The sequence below is a fragment of the Pocillopora damicornis genome, chromosome 7, assembly GCF_964200805.1.
Source record: "Pocillopora damicornis chromosome 7, jaPocDami1.2, whole genome shotgun sequence".
In the NCBI taxonomy this organism is placed as follows: Eukaryota; Metazoa; Cnidaria; class Anthozoa; order Scleractinia; family Pocilloporidae; genus Pocillopora; species Pocillopora damicornis.
In genome coordinates this window covers 17,347,542-17,364,508 of record NC_142676.1, presented here as the reverse complement: position 1 = coordinate 17,364,508, position 16,967 = coordinate 17,347,542, and the positions used below count along the sequence as shown (strand labels likewise).

At 37.5% G+C, this 16,967-nt stretch overlaps 1 pseudogene; it reads left to right on the top strand.

Moving 5' to 3' along the window:
- The first annotated feature begins 1,973 nt into the window (after positions 1–1,973).
- LOC149042900 (uncharacterized) lies at positions 1,974–16,620 on the top strand (annotated as a pseudogene).
- The last annotated feature ends 347 nt before the right edge of the window (positions 16,621–16,967 follow it).

The following is a 16,967-nucleotide window of genomic DNA, read 5'->3' as shown; positions in this document are numbered from 1 at the left end:
CCCGCTTTGGATTCCCCGTATTGACCCCACGCAAGAAAACTTTCAAAGTTCGTAACTTTTGGTCAATGTCGGCATATACATAGAAAAAAAATAAACGACCCTCTTGGGTTTATTGTGTTGCAAACACAGTTGGTTTTCACTATCGGTTCTCGAAATAAACAAGCCATTCTTGATTCTTATCAAAGCGAGATCTTTTGCCATACAATGAATCCTTTTATGATTAAGCCAAGAGAATACAAACTCTCTTGACCATGCTTGTTCGTTCAAGATGACTGGATGTTAGCCTCGTTCTTTTTTTACCTTTTTTACGGACCGAGACTTCGTCTCAGTCCATAAAAACGCAAAAAAAAAAATAAAAAACTCGCCCAATATCCAGCCATTTTGACCTCACGCTTGGTCAATAACACTTATGAATATATTTTATGCAGACCCATTCAAATCTGGTAAGGAAAGACAGTACAAAAAATGCACTTACGAGCCCGGAATTTGTCTAACGTATAGGTCAGTGGACTTCCTTTTCCTTGTAATTTGGTTCATGAAGTGTTGACTTCAGCACTGATCACACAAGTATATCGTCAAAATCTGTTACACTTAATTGAGAGTCTGAGCCCATGATATAAAGAGAGCTATTGATCAGCGTTGTCATTGCTTTTGCGTCCGTCAATTTGATGCCAAAAGCACATTAGTATAAGGTTTTGTAGCCAATGCTTCTCAACCTACGTCTTTAGCAAATAAAAAGACCCTGATTAATATCAGCGAGCCCGCAATATGCCATGAATACAGGTCAGAGGATTCTTTGGTGCAACTGCTGTCACTTTAACATCTCAATGTTAGCACAGTTAAACGATTGGAGGCTTATTACATTTAGGACCTAATGTTATTACATTTAGGGCTTTATTACATTTAGGACCAAATGTTATTACATTTAGGACTTTATTACATTTAGGACAGTTATTACATTTAGGACAGTTATTACATTTAGGACTTCAACATCCTGGTCCGTGGTTAATGACTTCGGAAAAACAAACATTGTTAATATGAGCCAAAAGAAAGCTAATGGTGAGAGGGACACTTTGTTAACTGTCCCAGAAAAGTTGAGGACTTTTCACATGAAATGTTAAAAGTTCCCGACATTTAAAAAGGTTAATCAAATTTTGATCACCGCTGTAAATGTGACGGATTTCAGTAATTTAATGCGAATTTTTAGTTGTGAAATACTCTCCGTTGAATTCTGTGTCAACAGTATTGCAACATCTTATCCATTGTTTATTTCGGATGACTTCAAGGTAACGTCTTAAACAGAGCCAATGATCTTAATTGATTCATTATCGTTTTTTCTATTATTTTTCAAGTATAAAGGTGCATCGATATTATCGGATATACATATAGTTTCAACAACATCTGTTCGCCCGCAAATCTTTCTCGAAGGATTTTACTGAAGCCATAAAACAATGGACATGTTAAGGTTAGTGCAGTGAGATGGTACTCAGTTAAAAGCAAAACTTTGTTACTGAACTACTGAAGGGAGGCAACATGCAATTTGTTTCTACTCCGTTGATTGAATAAAATTAAACATGCGGCATGACCTTTTCGATAAGTTTAAAGTTACTTTTTTCTACTATCGACACGGCAAAATATATCTAGCGCGCCATGCACACTGTACCTCAGATTCTCTTTTCAATCTCGGCTAATTTTCAATATTAGTTATTTAATCAGTCACCGAGATATTCGATCCGGGAGAACGATGGTCCCTTTCTCAATAAGCATTACGTAATCACTTTTGCGTCAAAAGAAGAGCAAACTGTAAGGCGCTTGTTAAGATCTTGATCATAACCTGAGGTCGAGTCGCGTTTACACCACAGTACGATCACGTACCTATTCACGATTTTTTGCCTACTAACTAAACTTCAAATGCCTCGGTATAATTATGGAATGAAGATATCCATCTCATTTGTACGTTTTTAAGGTCCACCATGAGTGGTCTTCGCTATCTGAATGCGATGTTGTTGGTATCTCAGCTCACTCACACCAAACAGGCGCAGCCAACAGTAAATTGTCAAAACTTCAAGTTTGTTATCGATGAGGATGTCGTCTATAATCACATTCTTGAGGGTCACGTTTTTCAAAAATTGACAATGCACAGCGCCACCCATTGTCACATGAAGTGCAAAGATTACTGCCTGTGTGTATCCATGAATTATTTCCCTCTGTCCAAAGAAAATAACTGCGAGCTCAACGATGCTAACAAAGACATGAAGCCAGCGGCGATGAAATGGAGTGAAGGAGGAAATTACTATGATTTGGTGAGAAGCTACTCGGTGAAGGTGAGAGATAGAATCGTGAGTTGTTGATAGAATTGTCTTAGTTTTTCTTCTCACTTACATTTTTATCACAACATAGCGCGTGTGCAAGGCCTACCTATATCGTAAGGGAAGTACCGTAATAAAAATCCTTGTTATATACCTAGACTTTCACTCAACAAACGAGGATTGTATTTAGCTAATTCTTAGTCACATGCCCCCAATAAAATTCAAATGTATCCCGACCAGGATACAATTGCGCAGTTGTTGCCCGCGCGCCGAATACAACAGCATGTTTTTGCCATATGATTGTCTGAGGGAAAGTCTAAATATATAACAAAATACTTAATTTATAATTAGTGCTCGTCATTACATCCATAACATGAAGTGTGCAGTTTCACTTCAGCTAAAAGTCCCGTCTAGTTTAGCCCCGAGAATTCAAAACTATCACTGAAGATTGTTTTTCCGTTCTATCCCGATTGAGATAGACTTTTGTAGCTCAAAAGGAAAACAAAATATGCTGAATAAGACTCGTTTCGAAAAAAACAATGAGCAAGTAGCTCTTCGAGCGACGTAATTAGTTTTGGAGTTGAAAATATTTTATTTACAAACGCGATGAGAATTATGGCTGGAAACAGAACTGAGTTCTGACTTCAACTGAGGCTTTGCGACGCTGGGGACTCATCTTTAGAGCGGAAAATATTATTGTGAAGCAGTGACATGTACCAAAGTTTTGTTCAATAGAATATTTTGTTTTAAAAATCGTACGATTTTCAGAATTTTTAGTTCAAAGCTAAGCAATTTTCGGGTAGTAAATTTTAGTAAACAGCGGCATTTCAAGCAGCGTAAATCTACCACACGTGTCTCGTAAATGCGAGAAATTTATAGGCTTTTGCTTCGTGTTTTGAACGGTTCATATCAGTTGTAAGTGTTGATATATCCTAAAAGTATTGTTAAATAGCAGATTTTAATTTTAAAACCGTACAATTTCAGAATTTTCAAAATCTCTAACAGAAACATGTGCAAATTTCTGGCGTTGAATTCTAGTAAACAACGATTGAAGCATGTTGAATGCAAGAAATTCGTTCGTTTCTGCTTTTGAGCAGAAAATTTACAATTCTTTGAATAAAGATTTGGTCTCAAAATATTTCTTGGTCATTTTTACCTTGTCACTAATTCATAGTTTTCGGGTAGAACACTATTACCTGGTTTATCAATAAAGGGCAAAATTACTGAGTGCTGATTGGTTGAGAGAGAGGGCATTTTTTCTTAATCGAGGGCATTTTTAGTAATCAAGAGAGGGCATGATTACCTGTTAATGATTGGCTAATCTGTTGCATAATTTTTCCCTTTATTGATAAACAAGTAATCCCATGAGACCTCGTACTATTAAGGATTAATAGTACGAGTCGCTTCGCGACTCGGGCAATTTTGGAAAATTTTAAAAACCCTCGTGCAATTAATCCTTAATAGTACTTGGCCTCATGTGATTACCTATACAAACCGACAAAGTTGTAATGAACTCTTTTTTTTCAAGCACAACTTGCATGCTATGTTATAGCGAAATTTGTTCATGCTTTACATATACCTCGAGTTTTGGATGCACTTGGGAGTTTGAAGAGCACTCAAGCAACCCTTACGCTTCTCTCGTGCTCTTCAAAACTTAGCTCCCGCGTGCATCCATAATTTGATATACGCAAGCTAAGACCAATTCTTTTTTGTACGTCCCCCCTCCCCCCTATAAATTTATTTCCGAATATCTGCACCGCTTGACTTAACCTTAAGCAAGGAATAGTTTAAGGGAAAAAAGGTTCATTTTCAATTAGGGTGGAGGAAGCTACATTCCAGGGATACATCGCTGCGTTGATAGATGCTGCAACCAGAATCCCTGCCTCAACGGGGGGGGGGGGGGTATGTCAGGAGATTTGTGACAATCGCAGCCCCAGGTTAAACTGCACCTGTTCTTACAAATACACTGGTAAGCCTTGTGGTCAGACTACACATCAAAGAAACTGCAAAGATATCGCTGACAACGGAGCCTCACAATCAGGAAAATACGATATTTTTGATTCAGCCAATAAACCGTTTTCTGTTTACTGTGACTTGCAGTCAGAACCTGGCTTTGTATGGGGATCGATACAGTCGTTCTCCATCGCCAATAAGGCCACATATAAGGATAAGGGGTTTGGCACGAATTTTCCTGTGAATGGGTTAGGTTAATGGGTTAATGGGTTAATGAACTGGACTGGAACTCTTACCGCCTTTCCTTATCACAAATGCAGTCTCTCTCAAATCACGCCACAATATGAGAGTAACATGCAACTTACCTGCAGACGGCCTGCAGTATACGGACTACGCACGCGCAGTTCTGGCAGGTCATGACATATTCGGTGACTGGGGTGGAGATTGCAAACTGTTTGAGTGTATTAACATCCGTGGAATTAACTGCTCTGATTGCACCGCCTACACGAGAATGGATCTTAATGGTGCTTGGTTCGTGAACAGTTTCAAAAGCAAGGAAAACGAATGCGATTTTGATGGGTCACCAGAAGCAGTTGACAACGAAAATAATTTTGGACGGTATCGTTCCGGAGCGATAAATACGAATCACCGCTGCTCCTCTTTGGATCCTTCTACAACACAATACTGGTTTGGGGTTAAACATGAATAGGTTATTCTAAGTTCCAATAATCTACTAAAACTAGAACGAGTTGTGAGTATTAGATAAGGGTTTTTTTTTCTTTAAGGATTCTGTCTTTTATTGGTTGTGGCTGCTTTTTTATTTGTTTTATTTTTATCAGCATAGGCCTTTGGTTTCTCGGAAACCTTTTTTTTTGAAATCGAAGGAATTGATTTTGAGTCTCGTTACAGCCGCTTCCCATAAGATGTTTGATTTCATGACGTTGATAGAACGATTTTTCAACGATTATTGTCAAACCGAAACAGTATAGACAGCTAATCAGAACAAAATACGATATTACAGGAACCATTAGGAATTCAAAGAGAAACAAGCAAATCGTTGTAATCTGAGATTGTTTTTAGCTGTGCATTGCTTAGGTAGGAGATTAGCCCGAATTCTCTATACCAAAAATGCAAAGCTAATGCAATCGTAGTTCCCTTTTGAAATCAGGAACAAAATTGCTCTGTAGTAGTAGTTAAGTAATGATTCATGGCTTGTATGCGTAAGCTATCATACGAATATGTTCAAATACGCCTTACGAACCTTTATATAAACTTATATCTGTAACATACACATGCAATTGATATAACATGATCCTAAATTCAACTAAAAAGGCTAAAAATTTTAAATATATTATCTTCAGGAGTTAGAGCAACCAAGGGTATAGACCAACTGGGGTCTTAGTTGCTATGCAACTAAGCTGCATAGCTTAAGACGAAGACTGAATTGCATAGTTGCACTAAGTTTGTTTGTAGACAACTTGATAACTATAGGAAGGGGCAGCATCACCTTTCATTTAATCGCCTGAATGCTGTTTCATCAATTTACGTAATCTCAGATACTAGTTTGATATTTGTATTGAGGGCGAAAGAGACATCTGCAGTTAAATCACTCGAAAACCTATCTCTTTCATCAGCCTTGTAAATACATCTCAGGAGTCAGCAGGATGATAGAAGTCCACTTTCATATTTTTGCACAAAGAAATATTTACATCTTTGGAGTCAAAAACGGCTCACTTTGTATCTGTTATTAAGAGGACGGGTCCACTATGTACCTGGTCGAAGGATTTGAAAAGAGGTTTAATCATAAAAATGCTCTCTCTTTCTCGCCAACCGGCTTCAGTCAAAATTGTCATTTAAGAAAGCTCCCTTTCGAGACAGATCTTACCACAAACATACATGTCTTATACATCCAAACCGTTGCGATTAGTCAACGGTCCTTGACGAATCGTCACACTGGAAGTCGAATCGTGCCTTAACATACCGGAAGTCGAGGGGCGCGCATGTGAGCAATGAGTGAAAATGAGTGGCATGGTACGAGAACGTGACAACATGAACCTTCCACCTTCTTAAAGCGTGAGACGACCGGAAGTCTATCGTCAGAATATTATAAACTATACAGTGTAGCAAATGTTGACGATTCGACACGATTCGACACGATTCGACTCAAATCAAACGACTCCTCACAGCAAATGACAATCTGTCATACCGGATGCAAATGAACATCCAGTATGACGGGTCGTCATTTGTGGTGACGAGTCGTTCGATTCAAGTCAAATCGTGTCGATTTGACAACATCTACAACCCCCCTTCACAGACACTTACGGAATATTTTCTAAGGGTCTTGCAAATCGACATCCGGTATGACGGTCGTTCGATTCGAGTCGATTCGACAACACCTTCAACCCCCTATCGCAGACACTTGCGGAATATTTTCTAAGTCTCTTACAAATTGACTTCCGGTATGCGTTTCCATGTTTTAAGAGATGGTTGCTCAGAACTCCAGTATCACAACACCACTTAGCCGCGAATCGATTTCCGGTTTGACGATTCGCAGCGGTTTGGGTGTATTGGACAACCCTCCTCAGTTATTCAATGATTTAGAAATTTTTATTCTACTATTGTGGATCTGTTCGTTTTGTTTGTGTCAAAGCTTGAAGTTATAGGAAGTTATTTTATTATTTCTTTAGTATTTTTTTTTGGATGAATATATCTTATTAGACGTTTTGGTTTGTAGCATCGCTGAGTATTTTTACGAGTTCTGCCGTATTTTGATGCACAAGCAACTTCACGCACGCTCATTTTAAGGCCTAGCTGTGAGTGTTCGTATGGGGTGAATGACTGCAGGAAAAAAAAAACAACTTAACATCAACAATAATGCCTGGAGAAATAGTAAAATTGCTTCGGATTATGTTCTATTTCGATGTTATTATTATTACTTCTAGTTTTGATGACTAGTAGACTCTCCAAATGTGAAGTCTGACCTTAATCTCTCCTTCTCTAGTTGACGCTTTTAAACTGTGAATGGATGACGTGCGGTCTTGGATAATTCATATCATTCGGTTCCTGTTTTAAATAATGACAACTTTACATAATTTAAAGAAGTACCAATGATGACAAGTGTCCCATATTATCATCTTTGTCCCTTATTAGCACATCTTACCATTTTTTCATGCATTTTTCTAAATTTATGAGTGAAACTTTATACATCGTTGGGCGATTGAAACTCTTAGTGAAATATCAATAGCAAACTGGGTTGATTAAAGCAAGTTGGACAAATAATAACCAGACCAATTATTCGTTCTAGTTTGAAAACATGGATAAGTTGAGCGAGTAACGAACGTAAAACTTTCCATCTCTTATCAATTACAACGTGGCGCTGATAAAAGAAAAATAGCCTTCGGTGCCCATTTCCACATGCAAGCTTAGAAGGTTCTGGGCGTTGACTCCTCTTCCGAGCAGCAGTTGACTGATGCAATAATCACGCTAATGTAGAACTTAAATAACTGCGACAATCTTGATAAGTCAATTTAACCTTGACTGGAATATATTCGAAACACCTGATTGTAAACAAGTCTCACCTATCGGTGCTACTACGATCCACAGGCTATCGATTTTCATTCACACTGCAGATATTTGCTTTTGATTTTGTACACAGAATCGTCACAGTGACTTTCAAAACATGGATAAAAATTATTACGGACTGTACAAATGTTTACTTAATACTAGATACAAAAAGAATAAAAAATAAAATAAAATAAGCCTAAAAAATACTATATATGTATATTAAAATTCGCATCACACATGATAAAGCCATTAGGAAATAGCCGCCTTGTACATGATAAAACTATTCTTCAGTCTATTTGTTCTGCAAAAAGGTACGTTAAAAGCGCGTTCTCCTTAAGGTTACGGTAGTAAGATAACATGACGGCAAAAGGCCATGTAATTTGTGGCAGGTGTTGTCTTTGATCTCACTGGAAAGGCGCTCTGTCAGCAATTGGCGCCGTTGGTAGAGGGTGGCAATATTGCACTCTTTGAGAGCTTCTTGGTAGCTTAAGACTGGGAAAATTATTGCACGGCGCTGAATATTCTCTAGCTCTTCAGAGAGATACTCAGGTAGACCATTGTGGAAAACTTGGCAAGCATATTAAGACACGGGCCGGATACACGTAGTATAGAAACAAACTAGCTGCACAGGATCTCCTTTTGCACGCTATCTAATAAGATGCTAATAAAACACTTTAAGAGCTTTCATTAATATTCTCCATCCTATACTCCTACGGTAAATAATATAATGCGACCCTCTTCAAATATTAAAGTGTGAATAACACATTCCAAATAATTTTTTGAGTTGATTTTGTAGAGTGCAGAGACTCATAAGTGCGGTTGCTGAAGGAGGATCTCTAACAATTGATGCTGGGTAGAGTTTCTCTTGTTTTGGTTTTGTAACACAAAACTTTCTGAGATCTCCCTTATTTTCAAAACGCTACTTTTGTTAATTAAGGACACAAAGGAAACTCTTGAAAGTTTTACGTTTCAAGTAACACTCCTCAAACTTGATACATGAACGTCAGTTTTTGATAAAGTTCATCGCAGTGGCTGTTTCACTGAGATTTGATATACTTCGACATTTAGCTTTGCGTTCAAGTTACTGTAACTGATATACTTTTAATCAGCAATTACCGATTCGTTTACGTTTTATATCAGTTCCATTTGCCAATATATCTCCCTCCATTGCAACCTGGGCAATGAAGAGAAATGAGCTTTACATTTGAGCTGACAATCAATTATTTGTAAACTGTGTTCAGCTTGGGCTAAACTGCAGGGTTCGTCAGTTACGCCGGGCTCCTTCTGTGGAGCATTCCTCACAGAAACTGTCGAGAAGCAATTTCGTTTGGGTTTGAATGTTTGCCCAATCTTCTTTTCGAAATTCCGCAAATAAGTGATTCTGTAGAGAAGATCGACTTCAAAGCGAGACGAATACACTCCTCACTGTCTTCCAAAACGTTTACTGACCCAGAAGGTCTCGACATGGTGATGGCTCTTACGGCCAATGACTAAAATTTGGCAATTTTTCTCTTTCCGTTGCAATTGAAAAAAAATGTTGCGGTTAATGCTTTAAGGAAAACAACTTCCTTGATAATTTAAAAACATGCATCAATGTATTTTCCACAAATGAGCAAATGTTCTATCTCAAGAAATTTTATGAATGGAGGTCGCTTTAAGGTAAGAGACCCAAACATCTACTCATTTCGTTTCAAATTACCTAATGCTTATCTGATGAAATAATCATGTATCTTTTTTTCTTCACATTAATATAGTGCCATTGCTATGGGCATCGTACAATATCTCCATGTCATGCTGTTTGTATTAAATTTGACCTTCTCCACTGTGCCGCAAAAAGCAGTAATTTCTCAACTCTTCAAGTTTGCTATCGATGACGATGTCGTCCGTAACCACATTCTTGAGGGTCACGTGTTTCAATGATTGACAGCCCACAGCGCCACCCAGTGTCACGTGAAGTGCAGAGATGAATGCCTGTATGTATCCATGGACTGTTTCCCTCACTCCATAGAAAATAGCTGTGAACTTAACGTCGCTGACGAAGACATGGATCCAGCGGTAATGAAATGGAGGTGAGGATGAAATTATTATGATTTGGTGAGAAGCTACAGGGTGAATGTGAGATAACATTGTTCATTTAATTCCTTATTCATTTATTTATGAACTTTCGTAAATGAAGTAAGTATCCCAAGCTGTTCAAGTGTTCCAGTACTCCTTCAAAACAGTTTCTAAATATGTTATGTGAGCAACCTGTTATATTCCTGTAGGGTGGAGATAAATTCAGCGCGAAAGAGAATTGCTATGTTAATAGATGCTGCCTCTCTAATCCTTGTCTCAATGGAGGGGTTTATTAGGAGATTTGCGACCCTCAAAACACCACCTTAACTGCACCTGTCATGCGTATTTTACTGGTCAGCGGTGTGAGAAGTATCTAGATTCCTTTTGTGTCAAAATAACAACGTAGTGGATTGGGCATCATACAGGCTGCCTTTAACACAGATGCAGTCTCTTGCTGATCACTTCACACACCTGAGAGTAACTTGTAACTTTATCACAGAAGGTCAACAACATATGGATAATGCATGTGCCAAGCTGAAAGGACATTGCATTTTTGGCAAATGGTCCAAATGTGCTTTTCTCCCATTATATAGCGTGGCTTTATCTCTATTAAGGCACTCTTGATGCCACCATACCTTAAAAACTTTATGATATGTCTACCCATACATGTTTCAAAAGCTGAAATGAAAAGTGTAAATAGCTTATGAAGTTCGGATGATGTTCTAGGTTTTGGCAAATCCACGACATTTCCATTTATCCGTAAAAATTTAAAAATTGAGAGGAAAAGTTTTGATAAATAACAAGAGAACATTATGAGATAGAGAAGGAGGCTCCTTTTCCAGGCCGTGGGAAATGTCAAATTCACTTACAATACAATGAATAGACAGTCTCTCGAACGGAAGTATTATTCCCAAGACGAATACTGCATGGAATGGCTACCTATTAATGAATATATTTTCTCTCATTTAATTTAGGGTGCATTTGCCTTGTATCGATTAAAAGTTATTTACTGCATCATGATTATATCTCAGAAGGCAAAAAGTAGACGCTAAAAACCAGAGAAAAAGAATGAAGCCGTCCAACAGCAAAATTTGAACAATTATTAGCAAGCATTTCTTCGAAAAGGTTTTTAGCCTTGTTTTTCCCCGGTGAGTCTTTCAAAACCTCATTTTCACCTGTGTGTCTCTAGGCAATTGGTGCATCAATCTTGGTTATTTGAAAATTTACCTCAATGTCTTTTAAGTTACGAGGCGCAGTTTGTTTTGATTTCTGTGGGAACACGGCAGCTGGCATTTCAATAATATAGGCACAACAGTACAGTCTGCATTTGAAGAACTTCAAATGCCATAGAAAACAAAACCCATACAAGATGAACATATTTTCATAATATTACGAATATCTAGCTTTGCATTTATGTAAACTTTTGCTTGGTCTTTGTAAAGGTGGCTTGCATAGGGATATTTCTTCGAAGAACACCATGTTTTGTACAGTTACCTTGATTTGTTTAGTCTGGACCAAAGTTTATTAATAAAACATTTAGTTATTCAAATAATATCCTGAAGTGACCTACTCTATAAAAAACAGTATCTATTTTATCATTAAAACCAAATAAAACAGGCTATAGTAAATTCTAGGCTTCTAATTTCCAGCACGTTTATGTACGTAGCTCTTCTTCGTTACTTGTAAAAAAAAGAATACGCTCTTCATTTCTCCGAATAAGGCTCAAAATTTATTTTTTATTATAAGAGTTTGTTAGGTTTGTTTGATTTGTAGCCGACTGGTGTGTACTTGATACTTTTTATTAAAACTAGAAAAGACCAGCCATAAGTTTGAGCCATTAGCAGGTGTAGCAAGACTTGACATATTTTCATTCACTGATGGAAAGAAAGCTTACATTAATACGTTCATCAATGTTTCAAATATTGCGGTAAACAATAAATTGCGATCCGCTTTAAATATTAATGTGGGAAAAATATATTGCAAATCATTCTTAGAGAATATTCCGTCGAGGATAGATACTCATCGAGTGCATTGTTGGAAAAGGATCTTTTAATAATTGATGGTAGGTAGAGTTTCTCTTTTTGTGGTTTTGTGACACAAAATCTTCTTACATCTCTCCTTAATTTCAAACGCTTTTTTTTCATTAACGGTCACACACAAAAGTCTTGAAAGTTTTACGTTTCAAGAAAGACTCCTCAAACTTAGGCGATTTTATCTAATACATGAACGTCAGACAGAAACATGCTATCATGAAACATTTTTTGATAACGTTCATCGCAGCGGCTGTTTAAATGAGATTTGACATACTTCGGCCTTAGCTTTGCATTCAACTAATTGTAACCAACATACTTTTAATCGGCAATTACTGCAGTAGAGCAATTGAATACCTCCCTTTATTGCAAACTAAGCAGTGAAGAGAAATCAGCTTGGTATTTAAACTGAGTGTTTAGCTTAAGCTAAACTGCCGTGCATTTTTACAGCTTATTTTGTGGAGCATTCCTAACATAAACTGTTGATTTGTTTAGTCTGGACCAAAGTTTATTAATAAAACATTTAGTTATTCGAATAGTATCCTGAAGTGACCTACTCTATAAAAAACAGTATCTATTTTATCATTAAAACCAAATAAAACAGGCTATAGTAAATTCTAGGCTTCTAATTTCCAGCACGTTTGTGTACGTAGCTCTTCTTCGTTACTTGTAGAAAAAAGAATACGCTCTTCATTTCTCCGAATAAGGCTCAAAATTTATTTTTCTTCGAAAAACGGAGCTGAAATCGACCAATTCAAAATTTAGTTCAAAAATTATAATTTTCGAAACATTTAACATCAATAGTCACCGAAACAAAGGGTTGCTAAATGTTCCCCAATGGAACACGACGAGAGCTCATAATATTTTGAAAAACGTTGCGATTCTCTTTTAAAACATCCTATAAGCCTGTAGTCATGAACGTAAGTAATTCATTTTAGTTTTCCCCACGCGGGTAAATAGTGCTTTTCGTACACGTTGATTGGCTAGCTAGGAAGTGATTAATCAGCTCCACTCAGCAGTAGAGACAAATATCACGTCGAGAGTTTAATTTCAGACTCCTCTTCAGTTTATTGACTGAAATAAATAACTTTGTTTTTTTCTGTCAGGCATATACTAAAATAATTGTTTACCTGGGGTGAATGTCGGTGAAAATGATAGAGATAATCTCCATCAATATCCACCTCGACTTTGGTAAATAATCATTAACTGGCCCTACAGAGAGAACTTTCCAGTGAGTACAAATGGTTATTTTGCTTACTCAAGTTTATGTGTTTTTTTAAGTCTACGGATATTATAAGAGTTTGTTAGGTTTGTTTGATTTGTAGCCGACTGGTGTGTACTTGATACTTTTTCTTAAAACTAGAAAAGAAACCAGCCATAAGTTTGAGCCATTAACAGGTGTCATCAATGTTTCCAATATTGTGGTAAACAATAAATTGCGATCCGCTTTAAATATCAATGTGGGAAAAATACATTGCAAATCATTCTTAGAGAATATTCCGTCGAGGATAGATACTCATCGAGTGCATTGTTGGAAAAGGATCTTTTAACAATTGATGGTAGGTAGAGTTTCTCTTTTTGTGGTTTTGTAACACAAAACCTTCTGACATCTCTCCTTAATTTCAAACGCTTTTTCTTAATTAACGGTCACACACGAAAGTCTTGAAAGTTTTACGTTTCAAGAAAGACTCCTCAAACTTAGGCGATTTTATTTAATTCGTGAACGTCAGACAGAAACATGCTATCATGAAACACTTTTTGATAACGTTCATCGCAGCGGCTGTCTAACTGAGATTTGACATACTTCGACCTTATTTTTGCATTCAACTAATTTTAACCAACATACTTTTAATCGGCAATTACTGCAGTATAGCAATTGAAACTGCTTCGTTTATTTTTCATATCAATTCCATTTGCCAATCTTAAAATGAAATCAAGACTGAATAGTCCAGAATATCTCCCTTTATTGCAACCTACGCAGTGAAGAGAAATCAGCTTGGTATTTAAACTGAGTGTTTAGCTTAAGCTAAACTGCCGTGCATTTTTACAGCTTATTTTGTGGAGCATTCCTAACATAAACTGTTCAGGAGCAATTTCTTTTGTGCTTAAGTTTTTGTCTAACATATTTTCGGATTACGGCAGATTGGTGATTCTGTACAGCGAGACAACTACACTCCTTACTGTCTTCTAAAACGTTTACTAACTTAGAAGAAGGTCCCAACATGGTAATGGCTCTTACGGCTAACGGTTAAAATTTTGGCTCCTCGCAGCGGCTGTTTCACTGAGATTTGATATACCTCGACAGTTAGCTTTGCATTCAACTGTGACCGACATACTTTTAATCAGCAATTACTGGTTCGTGTATTTTTTTAATATCAGTTCCATTTGCCAATATATCTCCCTCCATTGCAACCTGAGCAATGAAGAGAAATCAGCTAAGCATTTGAGCTGACAATCAATTCTCTATAAACTGTGTTCAGCTTAGGCTAAATTGCAGGGAACGTTTACGGCTCCTTTTGTAGAGCATTCCTAACACAAACCGTCGAGGAGCAATTTCGTTTGGGCTTGAATGTTTGCCTAATCTTCTTTTCAAAATTCCGCAAATAAGTGATTCTGTAGTGAAGATCGACTTCACAGCGAGACGAATAAATTCTTTTCAGTCTTTCAAAACGTTTATTGACTCAGAAGAAGATCTCAATATGGTAATATCTCTTGCGGCTAACGACTAAAATTTTGGCAATTTTACTGCTAACGATTCTTTTCTTTCCGTTGCAATTAATATAAATGTTACGGTTCATGCTTTAAGGAAAACAATTTCGTAGTTAATTTAAAAAAATGCATCAATAATGGTCGCTTTTAAGCAAGAGACCCAAATATCTCTTTATTTCGTTCCAGATTACCCCAGATGAAATAGTCGTGTATTTTTTTTTCCTTCACATTGACAGTGCTATTGCTATGGGCATCGTACAATATCTCCAAGTCGTGCTGTTTGTATTCAGTTTGACCCTCTCTACTGGGGCACAGGAAAAAGTAACTTGTCAAAACTTTAAGTTTGCTATCGATCACGATGTCATCCATGACCAAATTCTTGAGGGTCACGTGTTTGAAAGATTGACAGTCCCAAACGCCATCCAGTGTCAATTGAAGTGCAAAGATGACTGCCTATGTGTATCCATGAATTATTTCCCTCTGTCCAAAGAAAACAATTGTGAGCTCAACGACGCTAACAAAGACATGGAGCCAGCGGCGATGAAATGGAGGCAAGGGGGAAATTATTATGATTTGGTGAGAAGCTACACGGTAAAGGTGAGATAAGATTAATTATTTAATTCCTTACTCATTTATTTATGAACTTCCGTAATCAAAGTAAATATCCCAAGATGTTCAAGTTCGTAAATAAAATAAGTATTTCCACACGATCAAGTTTTGCCGTACTCCTTAAAAAATAGGTGTGTTATATGTCAGTCCGGGCCAAAGACAATTTTGTGCATACCGTTTTGTCTGCGATATGATTGGTCTAGACAAAACCAAAACAAACTGATTTGGCTAAGAGAGGATTGGGTTCATCTTCTTTCTCGCATACTTTTTTCTTAACGGCCATGTTGTAATGCGAAGGGAACGGCAGGAAAGGCGTGACTACAAATTTCATAAAGACATCATTGGCTTAACCATTTCTGTATTACTACATTTCAAATCTACCTTGTGATGGGCATTTCATCTCCATTCTGGCACCACGCTATGTGTTGTACGCACTCGTACTTTGCTCGCACTGTTTGTTATCGATTCGATCCCATTCCGGTGAGATTTTTCGATTGTTGCTAAAAAGTACATGCCAACCCAATTCGATGAGCATAGTGAACTAAAAAATCCTTTCAATGTTGCTGTAGGGTGGAGGCAAATACGCACCAGAGAAGCATCATTGTATTAACAGATGCTGCCACACCAATCGTTGTCTCAATGGAGGGGTATGTCAGGAGATTTGTGACACTCATAGCACCAGGTTTAACTGTACCTGCCCTAATACATACTCTGGTCAGCGGTGTGAGGAGATGAAACATCCGAGAAGCTGCAAAGACATAGCTAAGAACAGTGCCTCGACATCAGGAAAATACGACATCTACTATTCAAACAATGAACGGTTTTCTGTTTACTGTGACTTGCAGTCTGAACCGGGCTTTATATGGACGTTAATACAATCGTTATCCTTGTCCAAGAGAAATGCCTTCAATTATACTAGGTTTGGCAAAAACTTTGAGATTGATATTGAAGTGGGGGAAGTGAATTGGAACTAGTTCCGACTATCCTTATCACAGATGCAGTATCTTGCTAATCACTCCACACATCTGAGAGCAACTTGTAACTTTTCTACGGATGGTCTGCAGTACACGGACTACGCACGCGCTAAGCTGGCAGGTCATGACATTTTTGGTACCTGGAACATCTGCAAGATGTACGAATATGTCAATATCCGAGGAATCAATTGTTCTGATTGCACTGCCTTCACAAAACAGAAGGAAGATGTGTCCTGGCACATAAGGAGTTACAATAGCACAGAATTCAGATGTGAATTTGATGGAAAACCAGGTGGAGTTTCCGGTGAAAAAAATTTCGGACAATTTAGCAACCGTTATATGAATCAGGATCATCGCTGCTCGTTTTCTCCTGCTTCTACAACGCAGCATTGGTTTGGAGCTAAATATGACGTGTAACTTTTTGCGAATTCATTTCCTTTCACAGAAAAGGAAACACAGCCAACTGAGAGCAAGAAAACATCGGAGCAAGACTAACAACTAACAATGACATCATGCGCCTCCAAGTTTGGCCCAATTAGGAGTTGAACTTGAACTAAACGTTAAATATCTCAAATAGTTACACTGACCTTAATCACAGAAGAATGTAGACATGCACAAGAGCGACGTCATAAGCAACTTTAGATACACAGCATCCATATTTTAATAGTTGAAGTAAGTATGCGGTCTCTTTGCAAACACTTTTCACCTGCACTTTCATCTTATCATGTAATGTTAAATAGATAGTACACTTACATCTTAAAAGT